Consider the following 9471-nt stretch of genomic DNA (forward strand, 5'->3'; position numbering starts at 1 on the left):
ATCTTTTCCCTAACTGTCTGGGATGGGTCCAGGCAGCTCTCCCCAGGCTCGTCATCTCTCTTCACGTAGCTCGTGACCCTGAGCCCCAGCCAGCAATCTGATGTCTGCCATGAGAACACCTCCCATGATCTGCAGCCATGATCAGACAAAGGTGTTGCAATGCTGTGCGTTACTTTACCTGCTTACCACACTTGCTCTGCCTCTTTCTAGGAACGGGACACCCATGCCAGGTCTTTCCCACAGAACAATGACAGATAGTGCTGCTGCCTTCTGCACGTCTCACCTCTGTGCTCCTGTGCCCTTCTTCCTCTAACATGCTTTTGTGGTCCAGCCTACTGGCTGGCACGATTATCTGAGATCCAGGAGGCTTGTATTCAGCTCTGCCCAGGGCGATTTGGGCTTCAATCTCTCGACCCCCTGATTTAGCACTCTACCCAAGGGATTATCAGCTGTTCTGAAAGGACTGTGTCCTGACTCCTTCCTTCAGTGGGAAGCTTGTGCTGGACTTGTCAGCCACATAGTGGGAGTGTCAGGCCCTGCCCCAAGAAACACTTCATACAAAACATGGAAATGTTCACTGGAAAGGGGGAACAGGACCCAGGTTTCTTGCCCTCAGTAATGTTTTGAGAGCAAGCACACATGGCAATCCAGTTAATGTTTAATTATTCCATACAAACTGGAACAGCTCCGAGGAGATGGATTGGAGAGAGCCCCACTTCCAGCAGGTCTTTTTAGCTTGCGCTGGTCTCACTTGGCTTCTGTAGGTCCAACTGTGGGAATGTGTTGTGAGGAAATATGTGGAGGCTGGAAGGGAGGGAAGAAAAAGTTGGTTCTGGACATCCCCCGTTATCCATGGTGACAGGTCTGTATCCTTAGCTGACACAAGCACCTGCTGCTGCTGCCTCAGTTGGCGTTCTGGACAGGAGTGACAATGAAAATGAGGTGGAAGGAAAAGAAGTCTGCTAAAAGACAGGGCAGCAGACCGGGGCACTATAAGGGAAATTGCTTTTAAAGGTGGAAATACAGCAAAAATAGACTAAAGAGTATTAAAAGACAAAATCAATGCCAAAGCAGAGGAAGCCAGAATGATTTCCAGAGTTCAGCTATAGGCAGTTGTCCCCCAACACAAGCCAGGCACTGTCAGTGTGTGGGAGACATCCAGGAATTTTCTCTCCTACAAAAATATTAGGGATGTTATATGTTTTAACTGTAATGGAAAAACTGGAGCGCTAGTGCTCAATTCCAAAGGAAAACACTAGCCATTGGAAGTGATGTGGTACTGGGGCTGTGTGTGTGCGTTTGGCTGCTGCCTTTTCTCCTAGCGATTCTATAGCTTCCTTCATTCTTCGCTTCTCTCATATTACAGAAAGAAGGTAATTTTTCCTGGCCATTTACTAAAGCTCATTAAAGACCGAAGAGAACAAACAATGCTACTCCTTAGAGACTACCATTCAAAGTCATTCTACAATTCTCTGTTCTAATACTCGAGACAAATTAATTATTCCTTAGTGAAAAGTATATAATTCCTATTCTTCATTTTTGGGGTGGGGAGTGGAGAATAATAATAGGAAGTTTATATCTGAGTCGAAAGCTGTCTTTGCTGAAGGGAAATGAGAAAAAATGTGTGTTCCAAGAAGAGTAAAAGCAATTATTCTAATAATAATTCTAGGGATATTAATGTCTTTTTAAAGTAGATTGCTTTCAAATAAACACCAAAGTTGAAGGGATAGGAAAGGCTGGTTTATTTATTAATCAGTCCAAAAGTGCATTTTTCTAAATGAACAAGTGCATGAGCAACTTCGCTGGCACATATTAAATTTAGTTAAATGGCAACTTGTAAACGTCTAAAAACTTCTGTAACCAGAGACTAATTTGTTTAACGTGTTGAAAATGTTATGTGGATGTGAGGAACTACATATTAAACTTCAAAGCAAAATGCTCCAGAGATTACACCATCTTAAAGACTGCATATTGGAAAAGCCTTTATACATTAAACATAAAGGATTTTTAATTCTCTTCTGTTTTGAATACTTGTCAATCCGCGTGACTCACGCTCAGGATTGTAAACTGTCATTTAAGGTGTGATGTCCAAGTTGAGGCCTGGACCATGATTTGCAAGGGGCTGGCTTTTCTCTTTCATCTCTATTAATTAATCCTGTCTCAGTTTGCCCAGCGTACACTTCTGTTGACATCACCTTTTCCATATACTTTAAAGAGTCCCCCGAGAGATCTACTGCAGAACAAAAACTGGACAGAGAATACATTTGGAAACCATTTTATTTCTCAATTACCAACCAAAACGTATGGAAAAGATTTACACTCTATCTGATTTACACAATAATTATACTTTGAAAGCTTAGAAATAAATGGCTTGATCCTTGGAATCATTAGTTACTATACCAAATGTAATTGGTGTAAACTAATGAGTTTACTGGATGGCTGACCCTTAATTACTGATTATACTTAAATGCTAGCCAATCAAAAATGAGTTTACTTATAAAAGTACAGTATAGTATTAACAAGCATTACATTTCCAAGTAAGCAGCTTTATGATTAGTTGTAGCACACAACTCGAGCCTGTTCAGGGCTATCAAAAGCAGCTTTTTAATAATAGTGCTCTAAGCAACCATCACTCTCTTACCTCAGCGTCTATCAGACAAACAGAAAGAAACCACATAATTAATCATCTCATGCAGTAGAAATAAAGCATCTGGGCCAGATCCAGCCAGGATATGCATAGCCTTAGTCAAAAGAGCTGCAAGAGGCTGGGGATTTGGTTTAAAATAGGATACCTGACATGGGGAATTCTGTCCCTCTGTGGGGGCAATATGTGGTATGGAAGTTAAATAGTGATTGATTGTGTGCAGTCCTGTATGATATGGAGAAGCCTATCAGCTTGGTGTACACTATTGGTGTAGTAATTCCTTGAATCGAGGAGGATTCTTTGAGCACATTCTGTATGTGGTAAGAAGACATCTGCTTACTCTGCTGCAATCCCAAAAAATGCAGAAATCACAACTCCTCGCCATTTATTATGTCAATTGAAGAATGAACTTTTAAATAAAATAGCAAATGGGAAGAAAATATTTTTATTTGTTTCTGGTTGATCTGTAAGAGTTAATGTTTTTACCTAACCAGGAAAACTAAAAATTCCCACTAAAAAAAAATTGAAAGCAGACTTGTATAAAGAGTGTGATTCCAGAGTTGTGACTTTAAATAGATATACCAAATATTTGGATAAAATAATAGGACTTTACAGTACTTTCAGTCACATCCTTGGAGGCACTTAAGTAACTCCAATGTTTTAAAGATGTGGAAATTCTCCATCCCCTATAACTTTCCTGTGAATCCTAGACTTCAGATAGGAGGCCGATACTGGAAGGTAGATGCATTAGAAGACCAAGTCTAATGCACTGCAGCCACAGGGATCTAGTTGGAAGAGTATGTATTTGCTGGAGCTCTGCAGCCCATGTGCTCTTCAGATGATCTCATGGACCTCAAGAGTTGCCAGGATTCGTCCTGTCTGGTTTACAGGTCTCTCTCTCCCATTTCTGCTTTTCTCTATGATGCCTTCAGTGCTTGCATTTCATGAAGAGCTAGGCTCAGCAGAGGACCATCATCATCTGGTGGTTCTTTGGCTCTGGTGCTGTAACACATGCCCATTTATTGGAAGAAAAATTTTCTTAAAACTCAGAAGATGAAGAGTGAATAAGTTCTTAGAGTGCCTGCACATGGGTTAAAGTGAAATTCATGCATTTACTGAACTCCTATTTGTTAGATGTCTGGGGTCAAGTGAAGGTTAAAGTTGTTTACTGCTTTCAAGCTCTGGCCTTAGAAGTTAATGCAGAGCTCTGCTGCGAGCAGCTAGAGAGTAAGTCTCTGGAACCATGAATTGCTGGTTTGATATCAAGGTCTTTGGGTCTTACTAATAAAATTAGTTTGTTTCTTAAGGAAATCCTAGCAGGGACATTATGGTCATATAAAGTCATTATGCTGTTTTACAGCAGAACTTTAAAGATGTTTTGGAATGATCAGAGCTTGTGGGAAGGAATCATATTTTTTTATTATTTTTGGGATATCTTTAAACTATCACAGCTACAATACTGCCACTTGGAATAGGTGCTGTACAGATCAAAAGAACAGGCAAAAAATATGTTGAGGCCTGAGCCAGGCAATTGGGGCGTACCTGTCCGGAGAAAGCTTGTTGAATTGAATGGACTCTATGCACCTCTGGCAGTCTGCTCCCTTTCTGTAGGAACTAGATATTTGGGGTAATCAACGTGTTTTATTGCAATTCCACAAGAGCAGATAGAGAGCCTAGGACACTTTACAAGCTTTGCTTTTCACAGTTCTCTGTTGGAGTGTGCAGGGGTGAGCAGTTTTAAGAGTCATGGAAAAGGAAGAGGGCTTATTTTTCTTAACTTGAGATCCTGTGAACTCAAAGACAGAGGAAACAATAAACTAGTCAAGAACTCCCCTCTACATGCCCTGCTCAGCAATGCTGGTGAGAACAATGCTGCCATTTCTGCTCTGCTAATGCTGAGGCAACACCCTGTACTGCAGAAGGGAGACAAGGAACCATTGGTTTGGGAGGAAGGGGAACATGCTATGGACAGGTTTGACCTCCTCAGCCTGTGGCGTGGAGGACAGAGGAGCTTCTGGGTGGACCAGGGCAACAGGCACTGCAGGGTATTTTCCCTCCTCCTCTGAGATATGCCTAACTGCTTCTGCAAAAGAAAGCATCAAAACCCATCTTGTTCATAGAAATACAACATATTTTAAAGCTGTAGTTAATGGATAAGCTGCTTTCTGATTGGGTGAGTCGCACAATAAATCTCTTCCTGAGCCAAGTGCAACGCAGCTTATTCAGTAACAGTGAAATGAGCCACTGTCACTTTGCTGCACTTGCATACATCAGGCAAAACGCTTCCGTCTTCATCAGTCTTTTAGTAAAATAGAAATAAAACAATTGTTACAGAATGGTGTCACTGGATCTCTGACACCTGCTTTAAAAATAAATCTCTTAGCTTTGTCTTCACTATTACTTTCAATAAATGTCCTAGCATTGTCACAGCATTTATCTAGCAGCAGGAAACCATTATCCTATGACAACAATCTATTCCATTAACATTAGCTCTTAATTGTAAGATTGTTTATAAGACAGCAAAAGCTACTGAATTATAGTAGAATGATAAAAAGAGTTATGGTCATGGAGTTCAGTAGTCACTCCAGTTCTGAAAAACAACTTAAGAAAAGTAGAGGGCTATATTTTTGTATGAAAAATAATGTAATAGTCTTATGCAAGAAAATGTTTTTAAATAATGGATTACATCAGCAAAATAACTATTAAAGAGTTAAAAACTGTTACTGAGAAACCCTTGCTTTGATAAATGGTATGACAAAAAAAGCTGAATAGAAACCTTAGAAACTTGTACAACTCTTCCTGAAAGCAAGGCTGCACTGAGTCAAACAGAGAAATCATAATAACAGAAGCGCGTTTGTCTGGCAGAGCGAACAGAAGGAATGTTGCAAAATTGAGATATGAAGAACCTAACTGCAGAATAGAAGAACTGTCATTCTGATTGTTTGTCATTATTGTTTCATGTCCAGTTAAGTGAACTTAGAGTGACAGTTGTGTCATAACTACTGGCATCTATGTAAATTTCAAATCAAATGTGATAGAGGCATTTCTGCCAGACACAAGTCACCAGGCTGCTCTTCCTCTTTATTTTTGTAACCCTCCATTTTCTCATACTGTGCTGCTAGCCCTTAAATTAAAAAGACAACTTCAAGAGGAGATCCCTTTAATGTGTGCCTTTCAGTTCTCACTCCATATCTTACTTTCTCTCAGCTCTTTGAAACAATGGCTAATGTCAAAATTTCTATCAGAAACAATCATCACAAACATCCAGACATATTAGCTGAAATTACTCCTTCCCATCGATCATATATCATTCACCAAAATCCTTTGAAACTCTAGGTTGTAAACTTCCCCTGAAGACATACGGAGAAAATGGTTCAAGTAAATGCTCCTCCATTATTTCAGTGAAGCCCAAGCATCTGCTCTGTGGGTAGGTGCAAAATACATGGAAGATAAATCAGTCGTGGATCCCTTCTCTAAATTACAGCCTCATTCAGAGGTTACGGGAACTTCACAAGGATATCAGACATACTTCTCTCATAGTAAGTAACTCATTTCCTGGTGGCAGATACTCTAATGACATAGGATTTGCTACTGGAGATGTCTTTAAAAAGTATTTCAATGCAATTATTAAGGTATTATGTGTGGATAATGCCATCAAAAACATTAAACATGCTGTTTATTCACTTGGGCATAAAACTACTTTCTTCTGCAAATTTAAACTTACTTTAATTAAATAATTAATAAAGGCTAGAATTAAGTTTCCATTTTTCATTGTAATGAATTATTCCAGAGCATTGTTTTTACTAAATTCTGCATAGGACTGCTTTCAGAAACCATACCCAAGCCCAGCTACATTGTTAAAAAAAATGTTCCTTTGACAAATGAAATTTTAAAAATGGCTACAAGAAAATAAATAGTCAGCTATGAGTAGAAAACATTTAATATGTTTTGATGATTTCTTATCTCAGACAGGAAAGAAGACAAGCTGACTTTCTCTGCAGAATTTTTTGAAGTGAATTCTGATTGAAAAGATGTGGTGGTGATTTAACAAAAACATATTATTATAAGACATGACGTATGTTCAGAAGCATAAATGATGGCATTATAAATGTGTACCTCTGCATTAGGTAAGAGCATTTTGGTCAATTGAGTTAGCTTGGGTTTTTGTTTGGTTGTTTTGTTTTGTTTTTTAATTCCTATCCAATTGGTCTTTTTTGTTCCCTAAGTTTAAAGCAGTTCAGTTGCTACTTCTATCTGCTGTTTTCAAACAGCACCAAACTCTGCTGTCCCATCCTCTAATCTGAACATTTATTATGGTGACTAGCGAACAGTGGCAACATGTTAACACAAGCTCTGTAAAAGCATCTGTGAAGAAAATATTCTTTTACTCTGGAGGGTAAGTTCCATATGATTTTATATTTTTAAGTATTTGCAAAATTAAGGAATTTTTTCTTGTTAAAGATGGCAGTATCTGAACCTAAAAATATTCATGTTTATATTGGTGACAAAATAACACTTTACAGATATGCAATCACAAAATTCAATTGCCAGTATACCCTTAAGAATATCAGAATAATGTAACTGATTTGCTTAAAGAGTGCCTTGTTTTATTAGACTGTGGAGTTTAAAGCCCTCTTTCAAAATTCACACAGCATTTCCAACTGTAAGATTGTTTTATATGGTGAACTTATTATATGCATGGTCTAGCGGCATCTGAAGACTTTTAACTTAAAACATAAAGTACATGTAAGTTCAAACTCTGATGTCTCTGACTTAAACTCAGTTTCAGGCTTTCCTGCTACTGATGGCTCATGGCAATATATCAATTCGTCCAATGGGGATGTACACAGGACAGATTAGTGAACGTAATTTTTGCTGTATGAGGTCATTACAAATATAGCCTTAGCTCTTCCTAAAGTGGACTTCATTGTTAATATAAATATATATCTATAGTTACTGACATTTATATTATTTGGCTCCTGTCCTAAGTTACGGATACAGCGATGATAAAAGGGTCTTGCAAGCCCTTACCTAAGTGAATCATGCTTACTAATTATCTTCCATGGTACTGGGTTCCTGTAAATAAAGTTACTCACTGTACTAAATAAAGTATTTATAAGCAAGTCAAAATTGATACATATATTTCTAAGAGTGAGTTATCTTTCTCTTTGGGGCAAACAGTCCAGTCTACTGTTTGGAAGAGAATGCTGAGAGTAAAGCCGTCCAGGATTCCTTCCAGCTTCTACTAAGGTGCATACTCTCCCGCATCGTTGGGTATCTGACTTAATCCAGTCACATTTTTAAATGTTTAAGACCCTAAAATGGAAGATCTTCTGCTAATATAAGGATGTATTACTTTCAAGTAAGAAATGGCTGTTGATTTTTCCTCACTGTTTCCAAAGAGGCTGGGGTAAGAGGCTTTAAGTCTAATTGTTTGTTCAAAAGGTGTAGCTTGTGAGACACAAAGGCTAGCAAAGTGCAACGTGGAAGATCTCAAGACAAAGCAGCAGCCTCAGTGTTTCTCTCTAATGAGAACAGGAAAAGACAGTTGAGGTCCCATAGGAATGCCGTAGTTAGGGGGAGAAGCAAGTCTCCTTTCATGAATGGAGAGATAACCCTGGTAAATTCTGGACTACCTGCTATCTCCCGGGCGTGTCTAGGTTTAAGAATGATTTGGATCACAGGCTGTAACATTTTCCAGACATTCAGATTGCCAGCAATTTTATGCTTTCCTTTCCCTGACTCCAACAGTACCACAATATAAGCAGCCAGATTTTCTTCTGCATTGTGTTTTTTATCCATTCAGCCAAAATTAACAGTCTTTGAGGATAATGTATGCCAAGTGAATTTAAATCTTGCGGACTCAAATCGACCTAAAGTTGATGGATACATTCATGCCTACTGCTGAAATCTACCAATTACACAGAACTATGTTAACTTACCATAGAAACATCTCATCTAATAGCACAGATGATGTTGAACTAACTAATTACATTATGGCACATAGACAATGAAAAACATAACGAAGATGACAGCACAGCAACAGCAGATGCTACACAAAAGAAAAATTAGAAAAATATTGCTCTGCAAAATGCTCTCTGTTAAGGTTTCCTCTGTTAAAATTAATCACAAAAATTAGTGAAGATTAGATTTCAGGAAAAGATATGTGCCTTGTAATGGCATTTGGAAAATGTCATTAAACCATTTAAAACTCTGCTCCTTGAGAAGGTAATTCCCATTTTTCGTATCACTATCGGTTCTAAGACGAGTAAACATTTTAGTGCCTATGGCAGAGTTTCTTGGGAGAATATCTTTCCCAGTAAGGAGAGGTCCTGATGGTTCTTCCAGAGCCTGAATGTGGTAGCTTCCAGCCATTACAGGCTCAGATAATTAGACAACTTAGATTTTATTTTAGCTTGGCATTTGCTCTGTTCTCGTGCTCTTGGCTGTCAGTGACTGTTGATTATCTGTAGCACGCCTTGTTACTTTATATATTTTAAACTGTAACAGATCCTAAATAACAAATCTAAAACTGCTGAGTATGTTTAAATGTAATGTATACATGGAGATTACATCCAGATGATATACTTCATAGACCTATGATAAAAAAACACATTGCTTTTAACCACAACACTGGTCCTCTCCCCCTTCCTCCCCGGAAGCTTTCCCTGAGCTCCCAGTCTGCTTTAGGCACTGATCTTGAACATATTCCAGCTGATAGACAGATAGCTTTTCCCCTACTTCTGAATCGTGCCTCTCATGCTACTCAAATTTTAATACTTTATTGGCTCTCTCTATATATACATAAAAATCTAAGATATCCTATC

The sequence above is a fragment of the Netta rufina genome (genome assembly GCF_964035555.1).
Source record: "Netta rufina genome assembly, chromosome: 8".
Classification (NCBI taxonomy): Eukaryota; Metazoa; Chordata; class Aves; order Anseriformes; family Anatidae; genus Netta; species Netta rufina.